Source organism: Giraffa tippelskirchi, chromosome 6 (assembly GCF_054371585.1).
Source record: "Giraffa tippelskirchi isolate mGirTip1 chromosome 6, T2T-mGirTip1v1.2.pri, whole genome shotgun sequence".
NCBI classification, from domain to species: domain Eukaryota; kingdom Metazoa; phylum Chordata; class Mammalia; order Artiodactyla; family Giraffidae; genus Giraffa; species Giraffa tippelskirchi.
Window position 1 is genome coordinate 154,958,926 of NC_137280.1, and position 26,934 is coordinate 154,985,859.

The window sequence follows — 26,934 nt, forward strand, 5'->3', positions numbered from 1 at the left end:
GCAATGATTTCACTGCATTCTCTTTTTCAGAAATTTCTGACGAGTCTCAAAGCTTTCTTGCCATACTCATCAAGCATAAAGGCACTCTAAGCTTCAAACAAAAAACAATTCAGGCTTTACAATATTAGGAGAGCCCTGTCTTTAAACTTTCATTTCCTCTCTGTTCTTTAGCTGTCTGAATGGATTGCTATTGCAATCTTAAATCCAAATCTAATTGCGCAGACATGTCTAGGCATAGTGCCTGGTCTTCAAAGTGCTCTTAATGTTGCTAACAATAAATGGGAAAAAAAAAAAAAAAGAAAGATCTTACAGTACTCTGAGTCACTGAGTTGTCATCAAGGCTGTAAACACACAAGAACTCAAACTGTCACAAGAATACAAACACCTCCAGTGGATTCTTCAGTGCCTAAATGTCTGTAAGTCCTGAGCTAAGATGACGCAGTGAGGAATCTTATAGCATCTTTTGCAGTGGTATTTCTTAAAGTCACGGTTTCCTGCTGGGTGGAGATGTTTTCTCCTTAAATTGTGTGTCTTGGCTCTTTCTAACAGATCTGTTTTTCTCCCAGTCTAACTGCTCCCCTTCTCAGCTTTTTTTTTTTTCCTGATCAAGAAATGTTTTTCTTTTTTGTTCCAGTTAAGTCAACTCCTCCATTTAAATAGTCAGCAATCTGTTTCAAGCTGGATTTTGTCCTAAAATTTGTTACATTATAAACTTAGAATACCAGGCCTAAGCAAACCTTTCGGTATAAAAATAACCAGCATCCCACACTTCACATGAGGTTGCTGCAACAGGGATGTACAGATTTCACTCGGAGACATTGCAAGGATATATCACTCTTGTGTTCAGCATACAGGGTGATTCCAGAGAAGCCCTCTACTTTGGACCTATGCCTATCCCTGGCTCAGGACCACTCTGCCCTCTCACAGAGTTTTTGAGCTAAAGTTGTACTCCAAACATGCTTCTGCTATTTTAGACCCTCAACTCCCAAGGCTTGGCTGAGATACAACAGGTTATTTAGGGCACTAAGCTGGCACATGGGTAGGCTGGCACTGCACCTCATGTCCAGATCTGTATTAAAAATGCCTAATATGTAATGGTTACTTAATAAAGTTTTGCTGGATTGAGCTGGAACTGCTTCCTAAGTATGTTCAATGGACAAAATCAACCCATGGCTAAGGATGTTGCAGAGCACCACAGCAGGAAATGTTAGCTGCTTTTTTGTTTCTCTACACAACATTACTGGTCAAGGAAATATCATCATAGCTAAATTAACAATTTGTACTGGCAGTGCAACTAGTTAAAGATCTGCTCCAATCTTCAGGAATGTGATTGTGAGAACCAGTCTATTCTAGCAGAACTCAATGGCCTGGGTTCACGAACAGCCACTACCCTTCCTAGTTATATGTCTTTGGCAAGCCACTTTACCTCTATACAGTTCAATGTCTTCATGTGAAAAAGTGAGAGCAGCCCTGTTATTAGTATTTTACAGATATTATGAGGATTAGATGGGTTAATATGTGTGCAAAACAATATATAGGACATACTAATGGTATATAAAACTTGGTTAACAGTAAAACAATAAGTAAATCTGGGGGAAGAATCTAATATCACTACTCTCTGAGTACCTGTTAGAAACATAAATATGGAAACAGGGAAACTAGGTTCCCAGCAACTTTTTATCATAGGACATTTTGGTCCCCTTCTCAGGATGTACACAAAGATAGTCATTTCATTTTTCTTAAAGTAAAGAACATATTAAGTACCTACAATTCACATTTATGGGTGAAATGGTTAACTAAGAATAAGATAATTTATGAAATATTGTACATCTCTTTTTAAATACTAAGATTATGTTATAATAAGGAAATGGTCTCACTGTTTGCAGATGACATGTTACTGCACAGAGAAAATCCTAAAGATGCTATCAAAAAACTATTAGAGCTCATCAATGAATTCAGTAAAGTTGCAGGATACAAGCTTAATACATAGAAATCTGCCGCACTTCTATACAATAACAATCAAAAATAAGAAAAAGAAATTAAGGAAAAAATTCCATTTATCATTGCATCAAAAAGAATATAATACTTAGGAATAGATGTACCTAAAGGAGGCAAAAGATCTATACTATGAAAACTATAAGCTACTGATAAAAAAAATCCATGCCATAAACAGATGGAATGATATACCATGTTCTTGGCTGGAACAATCAATACTGTCAACATGACTATACTACCCAAGGCAGTCTATATGTTCAATGCAATTCCTATCAAATTACCAATGACATTTTTCACAGAACTAGAACAAAAAAATTTTTAAATTTGTATGGAAAAACAAAAGACTCCATATAGTCAAAGCAATCCTAGGAAAGAAAAACGGAGCTGGAGGAGTTAGGCTCCCTGACTTCAGACTATAAAGCTATGTTCACCAAAACTATACAGTACTAGAACAAAAACAGCAATATAGATCAATGGAACAGGACAGAAGGTCCACAGATTAACTCGCACACCTAACGTCAATCAACCTAAAACAAAAGAGGCAAGAATATACAATGGAGAAGAGATGGCCTCTTCAATAAATGGAATTTGGAAAACTGGACATCTACATGTAGGAGAATGGAATTAGAACACTCCCTAACAACACACACAAAATCAACTCCAAATGGATTGAAAACCTAAATGTAAGCCTGGATGCTAAGCAGAACACTCTGATATAAATCACAACAAAATCTTTGATCCGTTTCCCAGACTAATGAAAATAAAAACAAAAATAAACAAATGTGACCTAATTAAACTTAAAAGCTTTTGTCAGCAAAGGAAACCATAAACAAAAGGACAACCCACAGAACTGGAAAAAAATATTTGCAAATGATGTAACCATTGAGGAATCAATCTCCAAAATATATAAACAGCTCATGCAGCTCAATATAAAATAACCCACTAAATCAAAAAATGGGCAAAAGATCTAAAGAGACATTTCTCCAAAGAAGACATGCATATGGCCAAAAAACACATGAAAGATGCTCAACATCACTAATTGTTAGAGAAATGCCACATCAAACACAATGCAGTATCGCTTTACTCTGGTTTAAAATGTGCTGTGCTTAGTCGCTCAGTCCTGTCCAGCTCTTTGCGACCCCATGGACTGTAGCCCACCAGGCTTCTCTGTCCATGGGATTCTCCAGGCAAGAATACTGGAGTGGGTTATCATGCCCTCCTCCAGGGTATCTTCCCAACCCAGACATCGAACCCAGGTCTCCCTCATGGCCATTGTCAAAAAGTCTTCAAATAATCATTGCTGGGAAGAGTGTGGAGAAAAAGGAACCATCCTACATTGTTGGTAGGAATGTAAATTGGTACAAATGCTATAAAGAACAACATGGAAGTTTCTCAAAACTCTAAAAATAGAGCTACCATATGATCGATCAACCCAATTGTTGAGAATATATCTGGAGAAAACTCTAATTTGAAAAGACAGAAACAACTTGATGCTCATAGCAGCACTATTTACAATAGCCAATATAAGGAAGCAACCTAAATGTTCATCAATAGAAGGATAAAGATGTGGTACATATGATTATATAATGAAATATTACTTAGCCATATGGAGAAGGCAATGGCACCTCACTCCAGTACTCTTGCCTGGAAAATCCCATGGACGGAGGAGCCTGGTAGGCTGCAGTCCATGGGGTCGCTAAGAGTCGGACACGACTGAGCAACTTCACTTTCACTTTTCCCTTTCATGCACCGGAGAAGGAAATGGCAACCCACTCCAGTGTTCTTGCCTGGAGAATCCCAGGGACGGGGGAGCCTGGTGGGCTGCCGTCTATGGGGCCGCAGAGAGTCGGACACGACTGAAGCGACTTAGCACTTAGCCATAAAAAGGAATGAAATAATGCCATTTGCAGCAACATGGGTGGACCTAGAGATTATCATCCTATGTAAGTCAAAGATAAATATCATATGATATCACTTATATGTGGGATCTAAAAAAATGATACAAATGACTTATTTATAAAACAGAAATGGACTCATAGACAGAAAACAAACTAATGTTCCCAAAGGGAAAATGGTGGGGGAGGGATACATTTGGGATTAACATATACATACTATTATAGTATATATAAATAGATAACCAACAAGGACCTGTTGTATAGCATAGAGAACTGTATTCAATCTCTTGTAATAACCTATAATGGAAAAGAATCTGAAAAAAGAAGATGTACATTTGAATCATCTTGCTGTACACATGAAACATTGAAAATCAATTATATTTCAACAAAAAAGATGAAACAACCAACATTATAAATAATTGGAGGTAACAAAATTATATTACAAGGGCTGAATCTAATGCCTTTATGTTAATTTACTTAGTGATATATAAATAAAAATAACTTAATTTTCTGTATTTTTGATGAGAATTTTGTAATATTCTATATAAATTTTGTTTTGAATTGTTTTGAAAAATTATTCTCAAACAATTATAGTTACAAGTAACTAAAACTGACATCAAGTTAATAGGTAAGCCATTTCCCAATTTCTCCAAAACCTATGTCAGAAAGATTAAAACATTTCTCAAGAGAAATGTAAAACTATGAAAATATTTAGTGAAAATAATCATATTTTTCTCATAGGGTTATTTAAGTGACTTTATGCTGAGTTCCTAAAAAATAAGACTACACTGAAAAGTAGAATTAACATATCTTCTTTATTTACCTCTCAAGCCTGATTTTGGTTAGGATGGGAACTTTTATTTATTCCATGAACCACTCAGGGTGGTGATTAATTGAATTACTCTGTAATTGATAGAGTAATTATTAATAGATTAATGGAGACTTAAACAAGTCTGTGATCAAATAGCATGATGATATCCAATAAGTGTTTTTTAAATACTTTAATTATAGCAGTGCCAAAGCCCGAATGAAGTAGAAAACAAAGAAAATGACCAGTAAATGATATGCATATAATTTAGAAAACAATAACATAACTTTTAAGTAAGAATTGAAATAGTTTTTTATTTAGTGCTTTTTGAAAGCACAATGAAAGGACAGCCTATGTAGAAACCTGCATCTTTTTATAAAGGTAAAGATTTAATGAACTGGCATGCACTTCAGTAGTCAGAATTTGGATGGTTATTGACTTGAAAGAGCTGTTGACTTCGACAACTCCTTTACTGAATATAATCTTATCAACGGCATTTGTGGTTTTTTTTTTAAGTAAATTTATTTATTTTAGTTGGGGGCTAATTACTTTATGGCATTTATGTTTTGTATAACCATTACATATCTTAGATACTGACATTTACAAGCACAAAACATCTATACACAAATATGTGTGTCAATATGTATATTTATAGAAATCTCCTTGTTCTGTAACAAATAAATGAAAATCATGAGAACTCTGAAAATAAAAACATCCACAGCATACAGTATGCTGCAATGGCAAATCACATTTCACATCTTCAATATTTAGAGGCCTATGAAAAGTAGGAGGGTTGACAGAAAACACAACATATTTTTATGTACCATGCTTGCTGAAGGAACTGTGCATTTTATGTTGATATAAGACTTTGCCATTCCCACAATTTGTAAATCGTCCATAGAGTCCTATACATCACTTTGTTTCATGAGATCATGCAAGCCTTAATTCTAGACTTTTTGGTCTTAACTGAGTATGTGCATGTTTTATCGTGATTGATTTTTAGGCTAAAACAGCAACAATGCAAAGAAACCTAGATGTAATTTTCTCTCCTTGTCCTTACAAAAGAAAGTAGAAAGGGGTATGGCCTCTCAGGAATATGGATGAGGTAAATGTTGGAAATTGCTTTGGGGAAATGTAGAATGAACATCAACAGCTGAAAAACAGCCTGGGTCAGCATGTTGCCCTGAAGTGATTGGAGGGAAATGGGTGGATGATGGCTCAGCAGGAAGAGAACTGCCTGCAGATTACAAGGTTAAGAGCCATTGACACAGAAAGTGGACTGCTCTAAAGGGCAACATTAAAAAAAAAAATCTTTTGTACACACTGTACATATCACATGGGTAACAAGGAGACAAATTATTCACATTCAAATGTATAGTCAGTAACATTGTCAGCATTTTATTTGTATATGAAGGACAAGCTCAACTCTGGTGGAAATGGCAGGCAGGGCTATCTAACTCCTCAGAACTCCAGTCACCACAAATTATAGTTGTCTTCTTGGAGAGCCTCATTAGAAGTCATGGTTATAGAGTCCCTCTCTGAATTTGCATGAAATCAACATGCTTTATGTCTTTATATTAATATATTTATGGTAAAGTGTCTTATCTATATTCTTCTGTCATTATTGACATTATTTTCTATTTGTTTTGTTTCCAGGTGGAAGTAGGAGCAGCTCATATATACTTGAATTTCCAATCTCATTAAGATTTTCTTTATGTCTCAATACTAATTTATTGTTTATTCTCTTCAACATAGTATCCAAGGTCTTTTGAGCTTATTATGTGGAAAAATATAAAACTGGGTGCTGAATGCTGATAAAATATGAATATTAGCTGATGAACATATTTTAATTAAGGCCCACAGTGCAATATGACCTGAAATATCTCTAATGAAGTCCCAAACTTGTTAGGTATATGCCTAACAAGTTATAATGATATGGCTTAGGAATAGGGTACATAACTTTCACAAAATATGTTCTTGTTGACTGCATGTGAACAATAAGATACTCATACTTCCTTCTTTCTAAAGTTGTCACATTATTTAAGGGACTCCTGTATACATGCCTGTCTAGAACAAGTGTTCATTTCTTTGTGCAGTCAGCTCCAAACAATCTCATATGTGTAAAATCACATTCTTTAAGACTATTCATGCATTATATTTTCTATTATTATAAAATGGCTCATAAACCACAATCTTAAACTAGGTATGGAATTATTAGTAAATCCCTTGGAACAAACTTACTATATTAAACTTACTTAATTTTTTTCTATATGTATTCAAGATTTTTAAAACTCTCCAGGTTATACCTCACTTCTCTGAAAGCCCACTTACAGATTTAAGTGAAGACTTTCATGAAATAGTCCCTGTGGTTGAACATCTCTGTAATAACACTAATTAATATCCCATCTGAGACTTCAGGCACAAAATTTCTGACATTTTAAACATAATATGAAAAAAAAATGAAATAAACAGAAAGTTGGGGTATAACTCCTTCTTATTGGATGTAAGTGCTTAAGGATCCTGAAATCTAAAGATATTTCAATGAAATTCAAACACCAATTTAAAGAAAAGAGGTATCATGTAGATATTATTAGAATAACACTAAAAATACAATTTTAGAAAGTTATTCACAGTGGAAACAGCAGGGAAGTATAAAGACAAAAACTTAAAAAAACTGATCATCTTCATAGACAACTCACAAGATCAGTCTCTTATCTTGTGGCTTGTCATACTTAAACAGGTTATTTTGACATGTTTTTCCCATAACAGAGAAATTTGGAATATTTCAAGAAATGCTGAAATACCTGTTTAGGAATCAGAATATAAGCTTTGACACATCTTTATGGGAAACAGTATCTACAGGCCCAACACAAATGACTTTTCCAAAATCTCCCTTTAGGGGACACTTGGGACAGAGCCCAGAAATAAAATTTACTACATTTTAAATGGTTCTAGGTGCTTCTGCCGTAAGAATCTTTGATGGAGACATCTTTGCCACAGATATTTTTGCACATAACTAATTGGTTATAAGGCAATTTTGCCATAAAAGATAAAAAAATAACCTAAAATAAAACTGGGACATTAAAAAGCACATAAACACTAAGCATGAAAAATTAATAACAAAACTAAAATGACTTTATTATGAAATAGGGAATATGTGAATACACTTAAAATGGGGCTTCCCGGCCCATTCCCAGGTGGCACTAGTGGTAAAGAACCTGCCTGCCAATGCAGGAGCTGCAGGAGACATGGGTTCAACCCCTGGATCAGGAAGATCCCCTGCAGTAGGAAATGGCAACCCACTCCAGTATTCTTGCCTGGAGAATCTCATGGACAGAGGTGCCTGGTGGGCTACAGTCCATGGGCTTGCAAAGAGTCGGACACGGTTCAGTGACTAACACTTTCAAAATGTGTGTAGATTCATAGCTACACACATTTTGAAAGTGTTGAAAGTGTTATTGCAACTCTTTGCAACCCCATGGACTATAGCATACCACGTTCCACCGTCCGTGGGATTTTCCAGGCAAGGATACTGGAGTGGGTTGCCATTTTCTTCTCCAGGAGATCTTCCCGACCCAGGGATTGAACCTGGGTCTCCCGCATTGTAGGCAGATGCTTTACCGTCTGAGCCACCAGGGAAGTCATTAGATTCATAGCAATACTACACATATAACATATTCTTTCTTTGCAGGTTGTACCTATGTACTTGTCCTCAAAGTTTTTCATTCATTGAAACATCTTTTTTTTTTTTTGCTTGCTGATTACTTTGTTGGGCATCACACTTGTTTCTTTTTGGCTAAAATTTCTTCCTTCATTTAGAGAGTATCTGTTTCCATACTAGGATGCATATTTGTAGCTGTGCTTCGTATCGTATCATGAAAGATTCGGCATTGTTGTTGGTTCTTGACATCCTGTTATATATCTATTGATATTCCAAAGTTCTGTGGGAAATGTCAACTCTGCACCTTCCAGGCCCTTGACTCTGGCCACTTCCTGCTCCTATGCAAAGTATTTCAAAATAACCAACTCTTGGGGCATGTCCTCACATGTCTGTTTAATAAAGCCATCAACAATGTCACTATCCAGAAGAAATATTAATGCATTTCAGCCAGTTGAAAGCAAATTGTCAAAACAAAACTATAACCAGTTATTTCATGGTCAAACTGCCTGATGAAAAATTAGTTATGCAGTGAAAATGTGGCAAAAAATGCTTACAGCAAAGATACTTACAGCAAAAAAAACTATGGAGAAAATACTGGATATGCTTTTTAATACCATCTGTTCTGAAAAAGTGTGACCTTGTAATGCACTGCCTGCAATTCTTTTGTAGAGTAACATTTACTTTAATAAGTAACATCAAGTGGCATAAAGATCAGGTAGAGATTGTGCTTTAAGAGCAAGATATGACACTATTGTTGGAGAGATTGGAAGTTAAATTATGAAGAATCATTCTGATATAACAGATTATCTTAACTTGCAGATCAAAACAACATCTTCTATTTTCAAGATGGAAATTATAATTAAAAGTAATCCAACAAAAGGGATTTCCCTGGCAGTCCAGTGGTTAAGAATCCACACTTCCACTCAGGGAACACAGGTTTGATCCCTGTGTGAGGAACTGAGATCTCACATGCCTCCTGGTGAGCCCTGACCCGGCTCCTGCCCCCTAGCCACAAAAAGTAATCCAACAATAAAAGCATAGACATTGAAACAATGTATCTAATGTTTCTGTGGTGAGAATGCTTTTTGATATTGCTTTTTTAAAGATATATTTGATTATATTAAAGACTTTTCCTCTTGCAATTTGTTTCAGAATTTAAAAGTCATGAACAGGTGAGTTGTATCAAATTATTATCTATTCATATTGAGATGATTATACATATGTCTCCTTTAATGAGCAGTCATGAACCTAATCAACCTAAGAACCAGACACTGACAATACCTATATGTGCATTTTCCACTGTTTTCCTGCTTCTCTGGAACATGGTTACTAATCACACATTTTCCGTTATTTCCTTACTTTTTCAAGCACAGTTTTACTAGATATGAATGGACCTCTAAACAATATTTAGTTCTAAGTGTTTTAAAAATTCATAAAGAAGCGACATACAGTGATATTTTGGGACTTGTCTTTTTCATTCAATTTTATATTACTAAGATTTATCTATATGTTTGTTTATAAGGCATATTTACTTTAATGACTCTGGAGTACTCCACATGCACACATAAGTCAATACATCTACCTAGTCCACTGATACGAGTATTTAACTATTTCCTGTTTTGTTTTTTAAAATCAGTGCTATGACACTCACAGATATAGAGAACAAACTACCAGTGGTTACCAGTGAAGAGAGGGAGGCGCAGGGAAATATAGGGATGGAGGAGTGGAAGGTACAGCTATTGGGTGTAATATAGGCTACAAGGATGTATTTTACAACACAGGGAATAGTCTATATTTTGTAATAACTGGAAGTGGAGTAACCATAAAAATTATTAAAAAATAGACAAAAATCAATGGTATTAACATTCTTGTACTTGTTTCCTGGTGTACATAGTAATCAGAATTTTTTTAGTGATGATGCTTATTTAACTTATATGCAGAGCACATTACATGAAATGCTGGGCTGGATGAATTACAAGCTGAAATCAAGAATGCCAGGAGAAATATCAACAACCTCAGATATGCAGATGATACTACTCTAATAGCAAAAAGCAAAAGAGAACTAAAGAGCCTCTTGATGATGGTGAAAGAGGAGAGTGAAAAAGCTGGCTTAAAATTCAACATCCAAATAACTAAGATCATGACATCTGGTCCCATCACTTCATGGAAAATAAGGGGAAAAGTAGAAGCAGTAACAGACTATTTTCTTGGGCTGCAAAATCCCTGCACATGGTGACAGCAGCCATGAAACTAAAAGACGCTTGCTCCTTGGAAGAAAGGCTATGACAAACTTAGAGTATTAAAAAGCAGAGATGCCACTTTGCTGACAATGATCTGTACAGTCAAAGCTATGGTTTTTCCAGTAGTTATGTACAGATGTGAGAGATGGACTATAAAAAAGCCTGAGTGCTAAAGAATTGATGCCTTTGAATTGTGTTGGTGGAGAAGACTCTTGAGAGTCCCTTTGACAGCAAGATTAAACCAGTCAATCCTAAAGGAAATCAACCCTGAATAGTCATTGAAAGGACTGATGCTGAAGCTAAAGCTCCAATAGTTTGGTCATTAGATGTGAAGAGTTAACTCATTGGAAAGGCCCTGATGCATGAAAAGTCTGAAGGCGAAAGGAGTAGGGGATGGCAGAGGATAAGATGGTTAGATAGCATCACCAATTCATGAAATTGAGCAAACTCCAGGAGATAGTGAAGGGCTGGAGAGTCTGGCATGCTGCAGTCCATGGGATCACAAAGAGTCAGACAGACTAAGCTACTGAGTGACAACAACAGCAAACTACAAATAGATTTTTTGGTTGCAGAGTGCATGAATGTGCAAATTTATAAATTTACTTAACAATTTCCAAAATGATTTTATCAGTTTATATTCCTACCAGCAAGATATATACATTTTCCACTTTTAATTTCCTATCTTGCTGAGTAACATTAGTAGATTTTTTTTTAGGAAGATCAGTTTATGCATTCCTTTCATAAATTCTTTTTTATTAGTAAACATATTTAAATCTTGATGGATTCAATTTAGTAATGTTCTATTGCTTTTGACATTCTTGCACTTTAAAAGTGAGATTCTAAATCATTTCCTTTCTTGTACTTTTTCCCAGTTTTAGTATCAGGAAATCATGATTTTATAAAAGAATTTGGGAAGGCTTTTTCTTTTACTTTAGAATAGTTCATGAACACAGAGGGTGTATGTTTTTGAAAACTGTAAAGTCTGGCTTGACATCTATAATAATGGTAAGTCTATTGAAGGATTCTTTGCTTTCCCTCTCTCTTTTCTGTGCCATACAGGTTTCCAGTTTTCTTTGAGTAAATACATTTTGATAATGTACCTTTTGCTATAAATATGTATACATATATACACACACATATAATATCTCTATATATGAAGTAAACATGGTATGATGTTAACTTTGGTTAGATTTAAGCATTATATTATTCTCTGTATGTGACTGAAATACTTAAAAATTTTAAAAACACAGTAGTCCCTGGGGAAGGACTTAAGTCATCCTTGTTTTTACATCTTAAGGAGAATGGAGATGAGGGCTAGCATAGACTCTTCTAAGCTATCTCATTTTCAGTAATAATGACATGATGTGTTCCATTTTGCAATATACCCTCAAAACACATTCTATTTTCAAATGAAAAATATCATATTTAAGCAACTTCTAATGTTTTTAAGAAATTCTGCTTGCCCAAAATATTATAAGTCTAGGCCTAATAAAAGCTAGTTTACTTGTGTTTAAAAACCAAAGCTCTTTATTTTATTTTTCGGCATTTCACATAACTTCTTTTCATTACTGCAACCATACCACTAACATTGAGTCTTTCGTTTTAAAGAAAGATTTTCTTCTGTTAGTTGAATTCATTTTGTATAATTAGTTTTCATGTTTCTAGATTTTTGCTGCCTTTGGCATATGACAGCTATAGCAAAATCAGGTAAATATGAAGTAACAATGAAACCTGAAATATTTCATAAATTATATTAAAAATGTATGTGTTTTCAAAAAAGGAAAACTACAGGCCAATATCACTGATGAACATAGATGCAAAAATCCTTAATAAAATTCTAGCAAACAGAATCCAACATCATATTAAAAAGATCATACATCATGACCAAGTGGGCTTTATCCCAGGAATGCAAGGTTTTTTTAACATCCGCAAATCAATCAATGTAATACACCACATTAACAAATTGAAAGAAAAAAACCATATGGTTATCTCAATAGATGCAGAAAAAGCCTTTGACAAAATTCAGCATCCATTTATGATAAAAACCCTCCAGAAAGCAGGAATAGAAGGAACATATCTCAACATAATAAAAGCTATATATGACAAACCCACAGCAAACATTATCCTCAATAGTGAAAAATTGAAAGCATTTCCCCTAAAGTCAGGAACAAGGCAAGGATGCCCACTGTCACCACTACTATTCAACATAGTTTTGGAAGTTTTGGCCACAGCAATCAGAGCTGAAAAAGAAATAAAAGGAATACAGATAGGAAAAGAAGAAGTAAAACTCTCACTGTTTGCAGATGACATGATCCTCTACATAGAAAACCCTAAAGACTCTACTAGAAAATTACTAGAGTTGATCAATGAATATAGTAAAGTTGCAGGATATAAAATTAACACACAGAAATCCCTTGCATTCCTATACTCCAATAATGAGAAAACAGAAAGAGAAATTAAGGAAACAATACCATTCACCATTGCAACAAAAAGAATAAAATACTTAGGAATATATCTACCTAAAGAAACAAAAGACTTATATATAGAAAACTATAAAACACTGATGAAAGAAATCAAAGAGGACACAAACAGATGGAGAAATATACCGTGTTCATGGATTGGAAGAATTAATATAGTGAAAATGAGTATACTACCCAAAGCAATCTATAGATTCAATGCAATCCCTATCAAGCTACCAATGGTATTTTTCACAGAACTAGAACAAATCATCTCACAATTTGTATGGAAATATAAGAAACCTCGAATAGCCAAAGCAATCTTGAGGAAGAAGAATGGAACTGGAGGAATCAACCTGCCTGACTTCAGGCTCTACTACAAAGCCACAGTCATCAAGACAGTATGGTACTGGCACAAAGATAGAAATATAGATCAATGGAACAAAATAGAAAGCCCAGAGATAAACCCACGCACATATGGACACCTTATCTTCGACAAAGGAGGCAAGAATATACAATGGAGAAAAGACAATCTCTTTAACAAGTGGTGCTGGGAAAACTGGTCAACCACTTGTAAAAGAATGAAACTAGAACACTTCCTAACACCGTACACAAAAATAAACTCAAAATGGATTAAAGATCTAAACGTAAGACCAGAAACTATAAAACTCCTAGAGGAAAACATAGGCAAAACACTCTCCGACATAAATCACAGCAGGATCCTCCATGACCCACCTCCCAGAATATTGGAAATAAAAGCAAAAATAAACAAATGGGACCTAATTAAAATTAAAAGCTTTTGCACAACAAAGGAAACTATAAGCAAGGTGAAAAGACAGCCTTCAGAATGGGAGAAAATAATAGCAAATGAAGCAACAGACAAACAATTAATCTCAAAAATATACAAGCAACTCCTGCAGCTGAATTCCAGAAAAATAAACGACCCAATCAAAAAATGGGTCAAAGAACTAAACAGACATTTCTCCAAAGAAGACATACAGATGGCTAACAAACACATGAAAAGATGCTCAACATCACTCATTATTAGAGAAATGCAAATCAAAACCTCAATGAGGTATCATTTCACACCAGTCAGAATGGCTGCTATCCAAAAGTCTACAAGCAATAAATGCTGGAGAGGGTGTGGAGAAAAGGGAACCCTCTTACACTGTTGGTGGGAATGCAAACTAGTACAGCCACTATGGAGAACAGTGTGGAGATTCCTTAAAAAACTGGGAATAGAACTGCCATATGACCCAGCAATCCCACTGCTGGGCATATACACCGAGGAAACCAGAATTGAAAGAGACACGTGTACCCCAATGTTCATCGCAGCACTGTTTACAATAGCCAGGACATGGAAGCAACCAAGATGTCCATCAGCAGACGAGTGGATAAGGAAGCTGTGGTACATATACACAATGGAATATTACTCAGCCATTAAAAAAAATACATTTGAATCGGTTCTACTGAGATGGATGAAACTGGAGCCCATTATACAGAGTGAAGTAAGCCAGAAAGAAAAACAACAATACAGTATACTAATGCATATATATGGAATTTGAAAGATGGTAACGATAACCCTATATGCGAGTCAGAATAAGAGACACAGATGCATAGAACAATTTTATGGACTCTGAGGGAGAAGGTGAGGGTGGGACGTTCTGGGAGAATAGCATTGAAACATGTATATTATCATATGTGAAACAGAACACCATTCCATGTTCGATGCATGAGACAAGGGCTCAGGGCGGGGGCAATGGGATGACCCAGAAGGATGGGATGGGGAGGGAGGTGGGTGGGGGGTCCAGGAAGGGGAACACATGTAAACCCATGGCTGATTCATGTCAATGTATGGCAAAAACTATTACAATATTGTAAAGTAATTAGCCCCCAACTAAAATAAATAAATTTATTAAAAAAAAAAAAAAAGAAAATAGATAAACAATAAGGTCCTGCTGTATAGTGAGGGAACTATATTCAATATCCTATAATAAACCATAATGGAAAAGAATGTATATATATATTTAAAACTCAATCACTTTGCTGTACTACAGAAACTAACACAATATTGTAATTCGACTATACTGCAATAAAAATATAAACAAATGAAAAAAAAAAATGTATGTGTTTCATAATGACAGATAGGTAAGGAAAGTCAATATAATTGTCTTTCATAAACTTTATCAGTTTCTTATTATAAGTTTTATGGAAAACAAAATTTAGCATACGGACTTTAAAGATTTTTAAAAACCATGTATAATAGTAACAAAATTTAATGAAAGTAATTAAAAAATATTTACTGCTTCCTGACATGTACTGCCACGCCTCCCCCAACCAGCTTTTCTTATACTGTGTGGTGCCTAGTATAAAACCAGATGTTCAACAAATTTTGTTTTTATTTGCGCTGTACTGAATGAGACAAAAAATTAGTACATCAACACATCAAAATTAATACACTGACATTTGACATTCATGTGAAACTTAAATATAAAGGGCTCTAAGCCTTTTTTCAACCCAGTCTCTGTTGTTTAGCTGATCCCTCCATCATAGTAGGTATCATACTGTGTTCACAATAATCTGTTTATGGATGTTTGTCATCGACTAGATTTTGCACTCCTTCGGTCCTCCAATCATGGTTTAGTCATCCTTGCATCTTCCAAGTTTATTGCGTGGTCTGCATATGTTAGGTGTCAGAGAACATGTTTATTAGATAGGTTAAACAGATAAAATGAAAAGAAATCAGGAACATAGGTTGGGTTCATTTTTAAAATACAGAAGAGTCAATTTTTCTTCAGAGATTAGCAGCAAGGAAAAATGATGTGTAAATATGTAAAGAAATGTTTGAGGGAAGAAAAAGACTTTTCTCAAAGAGAAGTTTTAAGACATAGTATTAAGAATTTCATGTTTATAGTCCTTGGCACTGTGAACTTGGCAGCACTGCCAAACTTTGGCAGGAAAAAAATTAATGATAATGACTTTAATGCTTTGTCAGTAATGCAGAAGGAAGTAAAGTCCCTAGAATCAAAGAGTGGTAGTGAGAATGGAAAACCCGGGGACAATCTGATAGGTGAAAGGACAGGGTCTCTCTCGCTATTTTGCACTGTTCATTCAATTTAATCGGAGCTTACATCAAGGTAACGAGCAACAAATTGCAGCCAATGACAGCCCTCAGGAATAAGAGTGAGTTAACACATCTAGCTCAGAAGTAGGTAGGTAAGGATGTGGGCACAAGTAGGAGAAACTAGTAGAATATGAAGTCCAATGTCATTTTGCCAAGTACGTTTCAGAATCAGGAGGCTAAGTGAAGCAGTATGGGTTGGATTCTCCTGCAAGGGCTGGAAAGATAGACTCTGCGAATGTGAACGCCATGTTGACTAAAGAGGCTATATCAGAGGGACGATAAACATAGGGACAGTGAAAAGAGGTGAAGTCAGGCCAGTTGGTCCCAAGTGTCTTGGGAGACAGCATGTTAAGTTTGGCTGATGGAATTTTGGGGACCCAAGGATGACAAAAGACAAGAGACCTGTGGCAGAAAGTTGCAGATCTCAGAGATGTCCAGCAATAAGTACTCCATAAGCAGTGCTATACAAGTAGAGTGAAAGAAGGGGTATCAAACGGGGACTGCCAGGGGCTTTGCAGAGATCTGGTAGAAAACAACAGGTAAAGTTCCAAACACTCTGTATCATGGAGCAAAGACTGGGGCATAAGACTGTGTCCCCTCAGTGACTGGATTCTCTTCTCAGGGACTACTGGTGAGGATAACTTTGGTGAGGGCTGGAATATCATGCAGAGAATCAACTGAAAGGCCATAGAGAATTCTTGTCCAAAGCTGCACGTGGCGTGAGAGAGGAATAGCTGCATATGACCCAGAGTTCATTTGACAGGGTTTTATATATCCATTGCCTTGGAATAAGATAAACTCCAAAGAGTGGGACTCTCAGGGACACTACTGCGATTATACATGAACTGTCCTCAATTGTGGGGGCTCGAAGTACAAAGAACTAAAATGCCAGAGAGGTCATTACACTGATGAACTCCATCCAGATTAATGAGGAGCCGAGGGTCCTGAAAAGTGCTGTACCAGATGTCATCTGTGCTTCCACCTGTTCCCTGGCATCAATGGCAACCCATTCACAACCAGACAGTTTCTGCCCACGACAGAATGCATATTATGATGAACCCACATAGGTCACACATCACAGTACTAAGCAAAGATATACACACACATACACACAAACGTACATGGAAAGACTATGGTTTCTACAGTTTTAAAATTTCATTGATTTACTCCTCAAACATTTCCTTGCTCCGTCTTCTTCCATTCCAGACTAAGTGAAAAGAAGAATGCAGGAGCGTGGGAAGGCTCTTTCTGCTTGCTGTCTGCAGATTCTTAAGGTATGTTATATTCCCTCTTATGCTGATTATTCCCGAGAAAAATAATCAGAAATAAATATAATAAAAATCTCTCATAATCAATATAAGGCACTGCATTAGTTTTCTGTTCTGGCATAATTTTTTCTAAAATTTAGCAAGTCTCAGCGTGGCATACCCACTAGGAAAAATGGAAGGTATTTTTTGATTGGACAAAATATTCCTTAAGAATACTAATTTTTTTTGTTCTTTACTCTTTGTTGTAAATATGAAGTATGGGCTTTCAGTGATAGGATTTAATTGAATTTAATTGTAATGTCTGTATGTTGGTGCTGTGCCCAGAAATCTTTGGGAAATGGATAATTTTTGTATACCAAAGAATAAATAAAGGCCATACACTCTCTGCTTTAAAATGTCATGCTTATTCTTGTTCCTGAAATCAAGTTTGGGTTAAAAAAAAATACTTAACCTTTTTGAAATAAATAAACTGACAGTGATTTTATGTTTGCTTGAACTGTCTTGATTGTTTTTTGTATTTCACTTGTCTAGTGCTAGGTAAAAAAAAAAAAAGTTTAATTCTTTACTCTAAAATTCAGTACATTAATTCATGCACTTTTAAATCTGCTCTTAACAGTTGTTTGTATAGTCTTGTATTATTACTTTATACATAATACATGTATAAAATATATATATAATATATCTTATATACTATATTATATTATATTATGTATGTACTAAGATCTGACTTGTTTTCAGTTACCATGATGTTAGAATTGATGCATTTAAAAACTTCCGGGGTCAATTAAGGTTCACAGTGAAACATAAAACTTCATATTAGAAAGTATATGGCTGAAAAGTAGAACTTGAAAATAAAATCTGGAAACATTATTCATGTTTATCGAAAAAAACTGAAAGGCTCATAAGTGCCCTGGTTTAAAAATATTCATGTAAAGTGCTCATTACTTCTTTTGATCTAAAAAATAAGTGTTAGTTCCTCAGTCATCTCCAACTGTGATCCAATGGACTGTAGCCCACCAGGTTTCTCTGTCCATGAGATCTTCCCCAGGCAAGAATACTAGAGTGGGTAGCCATTCCCTTCTCCAGGGGATCTTCCTGAACTAGGGATCGAACCCAGGTCTCCTGCATTACAGCAGATTCTTTACCATCTGAACCACCAGGGAAGCCAGCAAACTACTCCAATGATTAAAAAAAAAAAAACACAATAATTTGTATAACAGATCAGTCATCAAGTACTCACTAATACTTGCAACATTTTTATATTTTTATGAACTGGTAAAATTCCAAGTAACCAAGACATAGCTTATATAACAAAGTTATCTCATCAGATGGTTTATAACATAGAATTAAAGTTTGATGATATGGATTTGAATTTTTAATCTGCTGTATACTAGCTTGGTAACCTTACGTAAGTTAATTAACCTCCTTGAATGCACTTGTAAAATGAGACATATAGTTTAGAGGATTTTCAAGTTTCTTTTTATTAGAAAATCTCTGACTCCCTATGCTACATGTTAATCGAAAATAACCACTTCTATTTAATTTCATCTTATACTCTATTTATCCAACATTAATTCAATATTTATTGAGTGCCTACCACGTACTAAGCACTCTGGTGACTTAAATTCCCTTCTGGAGCTCTGATGTCATAGAAGAAGCAGAATTGGACTGCATAGATTACAGCAGGGGGGGTGGACCCCTTGAGGCAGAGGAACAAAGTGTCTGAAGCTGTGGGGAGCCAGTGGAGCAGAGGTGAGCCTGAATGTTGAAGGATTCTTATGAGTCAGACAGTGAGAAAAGGAGGGAGGAACATTCCAGACAAGGAAAAGTGTACTTGCAAATGTGTGGTATCTTGAAAGAGTTTTCTGTGTTTACAGAAGGAGGAGGATTTTCTTGTGGCTAGAATATATGGCAGAAGAACCTTGGGAGAGGAGGCTGGAATGGAAGGTTTGAACAATTTGTGAAGGGCTTTTCTTAGTCACCTGCCATAGTTAGTAAATGAAGAAATTTACAGCCTATAAGGAATTTAGATTTTAACTTTAATGTGCTCTTTTAAAAAGGAAAGGCACTTAAGATTTTATCATGTACTCTACTTGAATAAAATCTTTAACTTCTCTGGATTTTAGGTTCTTTGTAAAATGCCTAACCCCACCATTCAACACTATATTTCCGTTTTTCAGTCTTCTTAGGTCTATCTCTAAATTTGGGCAGTCCCCAGCTATCAATATTTATATAAATCACTCCATTTTCAAATGGCATTTTTTTCTTCTTGTTTAGTGTTCAATAGCATAAAATCTATTGCCAATACATAGCTTGTGAGTTCAGTGAGCAATTCAGTAGCACTGTATACCTTTGGGGAAAAAAATACCATGTATTCATATAGTATGATGCAAATTGAAATCTTTTGACTTAGCCAGGTTACCAAATAGTATTCTATCTTTAATTTCTGGTGACATTAGTATGCTGACTTTTTTATGTTTATTATTTGTCAAAATATATAGCCAATTTTTCATCTAGGGAGAAATTTCCTATATCACCTTTTAGGTATGCCAGAAAAAAAAGCAGCTGCTAAAAATCAATTTTCCATTTCTGATAAGTGCAGATCCTTTGTGTATATGTGGCTTATATTTCAAAGTATTTGCTTCTTTCAGCTTAATCTTTTAAATGGTCACTGCAACTCTGCCTCATTAACTATAAATGTCCAGTATAAGCAGACTCATCACTTGTATCCAAACTTCCACATTTTTGTTATAGTCTCTGAGGAAGAAACAATTACATATTTAACAAAGAATCTGGAAAGAGTAATGTAACACATTCTTTTTCACATTTCTTTGGGTTAATTTTTTGTTTTACAGCTCCTATCAGGGAATACATACCTAAATATCATTATATATATCACACATAGCTTATTATATATAACAATCAACTATACATCATATAGTGTATTAAGAAAAATCTCAAAAGACATTTGTTATAATGTAACCAATGTCTACTAGAAAGCAAAACAGACCCTGGGCTGGGGTCCCAAACTGGACCACCGTGAATCTCTTAGGACCTTTCCTAGGTACAGCACTGTCTTCTGACTACACAGGATACACTTGTCTGCAACTTGCCTTTTCCCACTGAAAATGACCCTCCTTGTTTAGATATTATCATTTCAAATCCACACTAAAATTGATCAAGAAGCCTTGCCTTTCTCATATTTGAGGACAAAAGTAATAGCAGCATTATGTACGGCAGCCAAAATTAACACATTGTGTGTTGACATTTCGAGTGATTTTTGTGCTTATCAGACTGCTCAATAAAACAATGCATAATTACCAAATCTACTGACACATGAAAGAACTAATGATATTTTCTTGACACAGGCACCTTCTTTTTAAAAGGGAAGTGCAATTCAGTCAGTTTATGTTTATTAAACTTAAGTACATTTTTATCTTAATGACTAATTAAAATTACGTTCCCAGAAGAGCGAGAGGAAAACAGCCCTTCTTTACGTTTTCCTCTAGATTTGGTGCCCGTCCCATTTTGCAAAGAGCTCATTTGTTCTAGCCAGGAAGCACATGGAAGAGCTTTCTCTGTAGAGCTGGCAGTCTGCATTTAGCCTGCATTTACTTGCATCTTAGTCATTTTTGGCCTGGGTATCCCTGGACAGGGCTTCCCTGGTGGCTCAGATGGTAAAGAATCCACCTGCAATGCAAGAGACCGGGGTTCGATCCTTGAGTCAGGAAGATCCCCTAGAGAAGGAAATGGCAACCCACTCCAATATTCCTGCCTGGAAAATCCCATGGACAGAGGAGCCTGGAGGGCTATGGACCATGAGGTCACAAAAAGTTAGACACGACTGGGCAACTAACACTCACTCACTCCCTGGACAATTGCATACTCTTTCTGAGACTATTTCCTATAAAGTAGGGTTCATATCACCTGCCTCTGACCTCTTCATATAATTGCTCTTAGGGACAAGTGAGATATGAAAATATTTCTGTAAAAGTAAAATTCTGTACCAAGATGTATTTTTTAATGACTTTCTTTTATCAATACATTTAGTCAAAAATATGTTTGTTCCTAAAGAGCACTATAAGCTGAGGTTCCTAGAAATAAAATGACATCAACTTAAAATCCAACATAAACATGTAATAAGTAGCAAGAACAGCTGTATTATGACCACCAAGGATGATGTTTCTTAACTCGAGGTTAAAAACAAACATCACTACTTGTAGGAGTGGTCAGCTTTTCACGTTGAGAATCCTCTGAGAGGGGGTATTTTTAAGTCATTGGAAGAAGAGAAAATGAAATCAAATATTAAGGCTTTGATTCACAAATTGATTTAGGGTTACAAAGTAAACTTCAGATTCCTTCCTTTCCCTTCCATGTGGTTCAGGATAGTTGAATCCCTAGCAGTGGAGTAGCAGTTCTCCCTTAGGTACCTAAACACTAGGACCTGAGATTGTGGGGAAACAAATTCTCTTATTTTAACAAATGCTGAGCAGAGAGAAGCAGCAGCTCCTTACCATTTGCTTTTCCTCTTCCAGCTACAAGAAAACATTAGTCCCATTAGATAAAGATCTGGGCTCTCACCAGTCTTCTTTGTGCTCCTCCGCCCCACACCCTGTGTGAGGGCTGCCTTTGTTCCCATTGCCCAAATGTGAGGCTTCACTAACAGGTCTGCGAAATAGAGATGGTTCTTACACAGAGGAGATATATTGCCCGGAGGAATGTTCTGATTTCTTCCCTTGCTGATGCTGTCTTAAAATTTGTATTACTCCTTATCATTCGGGAAGGGGAGTTGGAATGTCCCTGATGATTATTTCGAGCCTTTACGGAGTGTGCTTCGGAATCAGTCCTTTGAGACTGAGGATGCAGGGGGTACAGGATGTCTAAAAAAATAAATGGATCTTGTAAGAGGTTTGTGATGAAAATAGGGACTTTAGGTGTGGCAGATGGGTAGTAGGGGTGGCCCCATGATTTTCAACCTCCCTGCTGTCCACACTGTTGCACACTTCCCTCCACAGAGTGCAAGCCAGGCCTATGACTTGCTTCTAACACAACACAATGACTACGAAATTTCAGTTTCTGTTCACATTACATTATTTAAGACTCTTAGCAGACTTCAGCTAGAGTTTTTTCTAGTAGCTTCATAAATTGAGAGACCATGTTGAGAAATTTACTTGGCAGGAAACTGTGGGTTACCTCTAGGAGAATGTGACCTCCAGCAACTAAAGGTGTCCTCTAGGACATGAGGGCAGCCTCCAGTTGACAGCCAGAAAAACACTTGGGCCTTCATATGGCAAAAAGGAAATGAATTCTGACAACAATCTGAATTGGCTTGGGAGCAGATTTTTCCCCAGTCAAGCTTCCAGACATGAATACAGCCCAAGTGACACCTCGATTGCATTCTTCTGAGTCCTTGAGAAGAGGACTCACCTACTAGACTCCTGACCACAGAAATATGACCAAATAAATATGCACTGTTTTAGTTTGTAATAATTTGTTACACAGCAACAGAAAACGAATACACCAAATAACAGGAAGAAGTAAGAAAGATGACTTGGTGAAATGATAAGATGTCAAGTAATAAAGAAAAAGATGAAAGCAATAGTTTAACTGAAGGTCACAGGGCAGCATGGGGAATGGATAGCATGAGTGTTCTGTATTATTTACAAAGAGTAAAGACCTGTATTTGTGAATGTAATGTGAAGCATTGCTGTACAGCCTACCTTTAGAATGCAAAGCCATTTCAACTTATCCTGTATTTTTCAGATTCGGAATCTTTTCTTCCTATTAAACATTTATATTGCTTGCTTCTTTAGTGCTAGCCCTGTATTGCATATTTCATTTCATGGCTTTGTTTAGAATCTCTATAGTAACTGGTCTACTCCCACTTCCTTTCCTTACCTAGCTGAACTGCTAAAACTACTTTTCCTAATAACATAAACAGTGAGATATGACATTATAGAAGTCTCTCTTATTAAGGGTAAGAGTACAATGAAGTGGTAAAATCTCTTTTTAATTAGGAAAAGCTAGATGTACTTTCTGGTAACCAATCACTCTATCTTACTGTATTTGCCTCATCAATTCACCATCTGCTTCCAAATTTCATCCAACAACATGTTTTTCTTCTTTGATCACACCTCTTATTTTCTCACTTTTATTTAAATTCACATGAACCTTCTGAAAGCTAACACGTTCATGCTCTCAAGAATCAGAGTCTCTTGGCCACTCATTGCCAATCAATCTTGAGTTAAACATGAGTTTAGCAGCACAAGGAACACAGGATCTGGACAACTTGGTGATGATGGCACTGGGGGTGGTGTGGGGTGAGGGGAAACGGGGTTATTTGTAGTCACAGTTACAGATAGCATCTCTCATGTTTTGGCAGGATGCTGATATATACTTTGACTATCTTACACGCTTATTACAGGCAGAAGGTGGGTTTTCCTTACTGCCATATTTTCCCCTGCTGTCCTGGCCAAAGGAGCTTATCTCTCCAGACTTCCCCACGTCAAATTGTGAGTATACTCATATATCCTGCTGCAGTGAATCTATTCGTCATCCACATTTGGCAAATTTGTGAAGTCACATAATTTCCATTTTGTGCTCTGCAATCTATTAGTTGGACTTTGGAGTTTTCACAAAGCTTAGCAGGTGCAACACACAGGGATTCAATGATGTAAGAATGATGGTAGATGAAAAGTGCTATTGTTATGGTGCTATATTTCTAGATGGCAATTCACAGCATGGACCCATAAAAGTACCTAAAGGTAGACTTTGTGTAACTCCAAGCCAGTTCATAGCAACAAAGGATGGAAAGAATATGATAACTGTGATCAGAAGTCCACATTATAGTTTTTTTAAAAAAAATCTATATTTATTCCATAGACATAAAATCTTGATGATCAGCCATTGAGACAGAGCCAGAAAGAATCCAGCCTCAAAGGTCATCTGAAAGCAAGATAGCCCTGTTGCCATCAGTGTGGGTTTCCAGGCTGCCTTGAGCTATGTCTGCTGTTGCAAAGACTTTTTAAGATACTCATTAAAAAGAACCAAACAAAAAATACTGATTTGACCATTATTAAGTCAGTTTATATAATACACTCCATGAGCCTTCATAATTAAGACTGAACTGTTCAAGCTGGTTTTAGAAAAGGCAGAGGAACCAGAGATCAAATTGCCAACATCCGCTGGATCATCGAAAAAGCAAGAGAGTTCCAGAAAAACATCTATTTCTGCTTTATTGACTATGCCAAAGCCTTTGACTGTGTGGATCACAACAAACTGTGGAAAATTCTGAAAGAGATGGGAATACCAGACCATCTGACCTGTCTCTTGAGAAACCTGTATGCAGGTCAGGAAGCAACAGTTAGAACTGGACATGGAACAACAGACTGGTTCCAAATAGGAAAAGGAGTACCTCAAGGCTGTATATTGTCACCCTGCTTATTTAACTTCTATGCAGAGTACATCATGAGAAATGCTGGGCTGGAAGAAACACAAGCTGGAATCAAGATTGCTGGGAGAAATATCAATAACCTCAGATATGCAGATGACACCACCCTTATGGCAGAAAGTGAAGAAGAACTAAGGAGCCTCTTGATGAAGGTGAAAGAGGAGAGTGAAAATGTTGGCTTAAATACTGATGTGGGTTGCATACTCTCCTCCAGGGGATCTTCCCAACCCAGGGATCTATTTCTGACATATTCTGTTATTGCTCATATTGTGCCCTTCCTCCTCTGATTCAATTATTGACCACTTTACTTCCTAAAGAACTTCCTTGGTGGCTCAGATGGTAAAGTGTCTGCCTACAATGCGAGAGACCCAGGTTTGATCCCTGGGTTGGGAAGATCCTCTGGAGAAGGAAATGACAACCCACTCCAGTACTCTTGCCTGGAAAATCTCATGGACGGAGGAGCATGGTAGGCTACAGTCCCTGGGGGGTTGCAAAGAGTCGGATATGACTGAGCGACTTCACTTTCACCTTACTTCCTAAAGTAAGGAACTTTCTGGGACTTTCTGGGACTATGTGCAGTTCCCTTAAGGGGACCATAGCAACAGTGTTTTATAACATGGTTACTTTAAATTAGGACACAATTGGAAACCTTGCAAATTATATCTCTCCATCATTTTGTATTTAAGTACTCTGTGCCCCCTTTATGGAGCACATAGTCTTAGATCATCCCATAGAGCTAGGAGTTTTAAACCTAATGTATAAGATACTTTCAGATATCCACATTCTTTTTCAATAACTATATGCCTGCTATACTTAAATTATCAGTAGACTACATCAAATGGAAGAGATTTTGATTACTTTATCAAGTGACTTTTTGGAAAGGCATTTGAAACTGAACTTCTAGAAAGCCACTGAGGACAATTTCACAAGGCCTTTTTTCCCCCCATTTCAACTATTCTACCATTTCAGGTTATCCTGCAAAAATTTTTGTTTAGCAAAATATAGTTCATTTAAAAGTTAACAACAAATGTAAATTGCATTAAAAGCACCCATTTAATAACATTTTTTTCCTATACTGGCTGACAGAAAGAAAGTTCTAAATAAAGTCTTAAATTTGGAGTTTGGTAATTGATATAGACTCTTTTGTGGCTGGCATTTTATGAGAAAAAAATCCCACTGTTTACCAACACCATATTGCTTAGTTCTTTCCAAATTACTTTTTGCCTGGAGAGAAAACCTGGATCTACTGGATGTATTTCCACCTAAATTATGTGCAGAGAAAAACATTTCTCATTTTGTTTTTCAAGGAAACTTGTTTCTGATTGGAACGACTTAAAATTTGGCCTAATTATAAAATATAATTCTTTGTAAAACTCTTTATTCCACAATTTCTAACTCTTTACTTATCTCATTTTTTTCTTTATATCCTATTTATCTGGACTGTTGGTAGGTGAAAAATATGGTCTCTTCCATTGCAGTAGCAATTGAGATTAAACACACTCACATACATACATACACACACATAGAATTTGGGATGTCTTTTCCCTTTCTTTATAGAAGTAGTTTTACTTTTAATATCTGCTTACTGATAAAAGACATAATGTGAAAAGAAGCATTTAGGAATCCAGTGACACTTTTAAATGCATTTTAATTCCTAACTGCTATATCTATACATATTTTTTTTAATCCTGACGACAATACTTGATATGTTATAAATTCCAAGTACTCTAGCAAACCCTCCGGCCCTCCTCTCTCCTCTCTTGCTCCCTAATAACAGGCTTATAGGAATCCGGCTGAGAGTTACTACATTTGTATATAGCACATGTTTCAGGGCAGAAGGGTGAGGAGGTAAGGGAAGTCATTTATTCCACAGATGTCATTTTCTATAGTGTCCCTGCACCAGTATCTCGCAAACAACTGATGAACCATTCGCAAAGTTATTTCTACATCAGTCTAAAAAGTAGAATTATCTGGCAATAATCATTAAAACTGCTGAGCTGTTCCATGCTAAAAATAAATGTCGTATCTAGGAAGTTG

General features: G+C 36.1%; 1 protein-coding gene and 1 long non-coding RNA gene across 25 annotated transcripts in view; one reads left to right on the top strand and one right to left on the bottom strand.

Annotated features, from left to right (window-relative positions):
• The window catches only part of EDIL3 (EGF like and discoidin domains 3), a 1,139,470-nt gene that overhangs the window by 93,917 nt on the left and 1,018,619 nt on the right, over positions 1-26,934 (bottom strand). The window lies entirely within an intron of this gene.
• On the top strand, positions 19,038-24,505 carry LOC145511160 (uncharacterized). The gene is made up of 4 exons (XR_014057559.1): positions 19,038-19,199; positions 19,325-19,394; positions 23,872-23,959; positions 24,330-24,505. It is a non-coding gene; the product is annotated as an uncharacterized LOC145511160 (long non-coding RNA).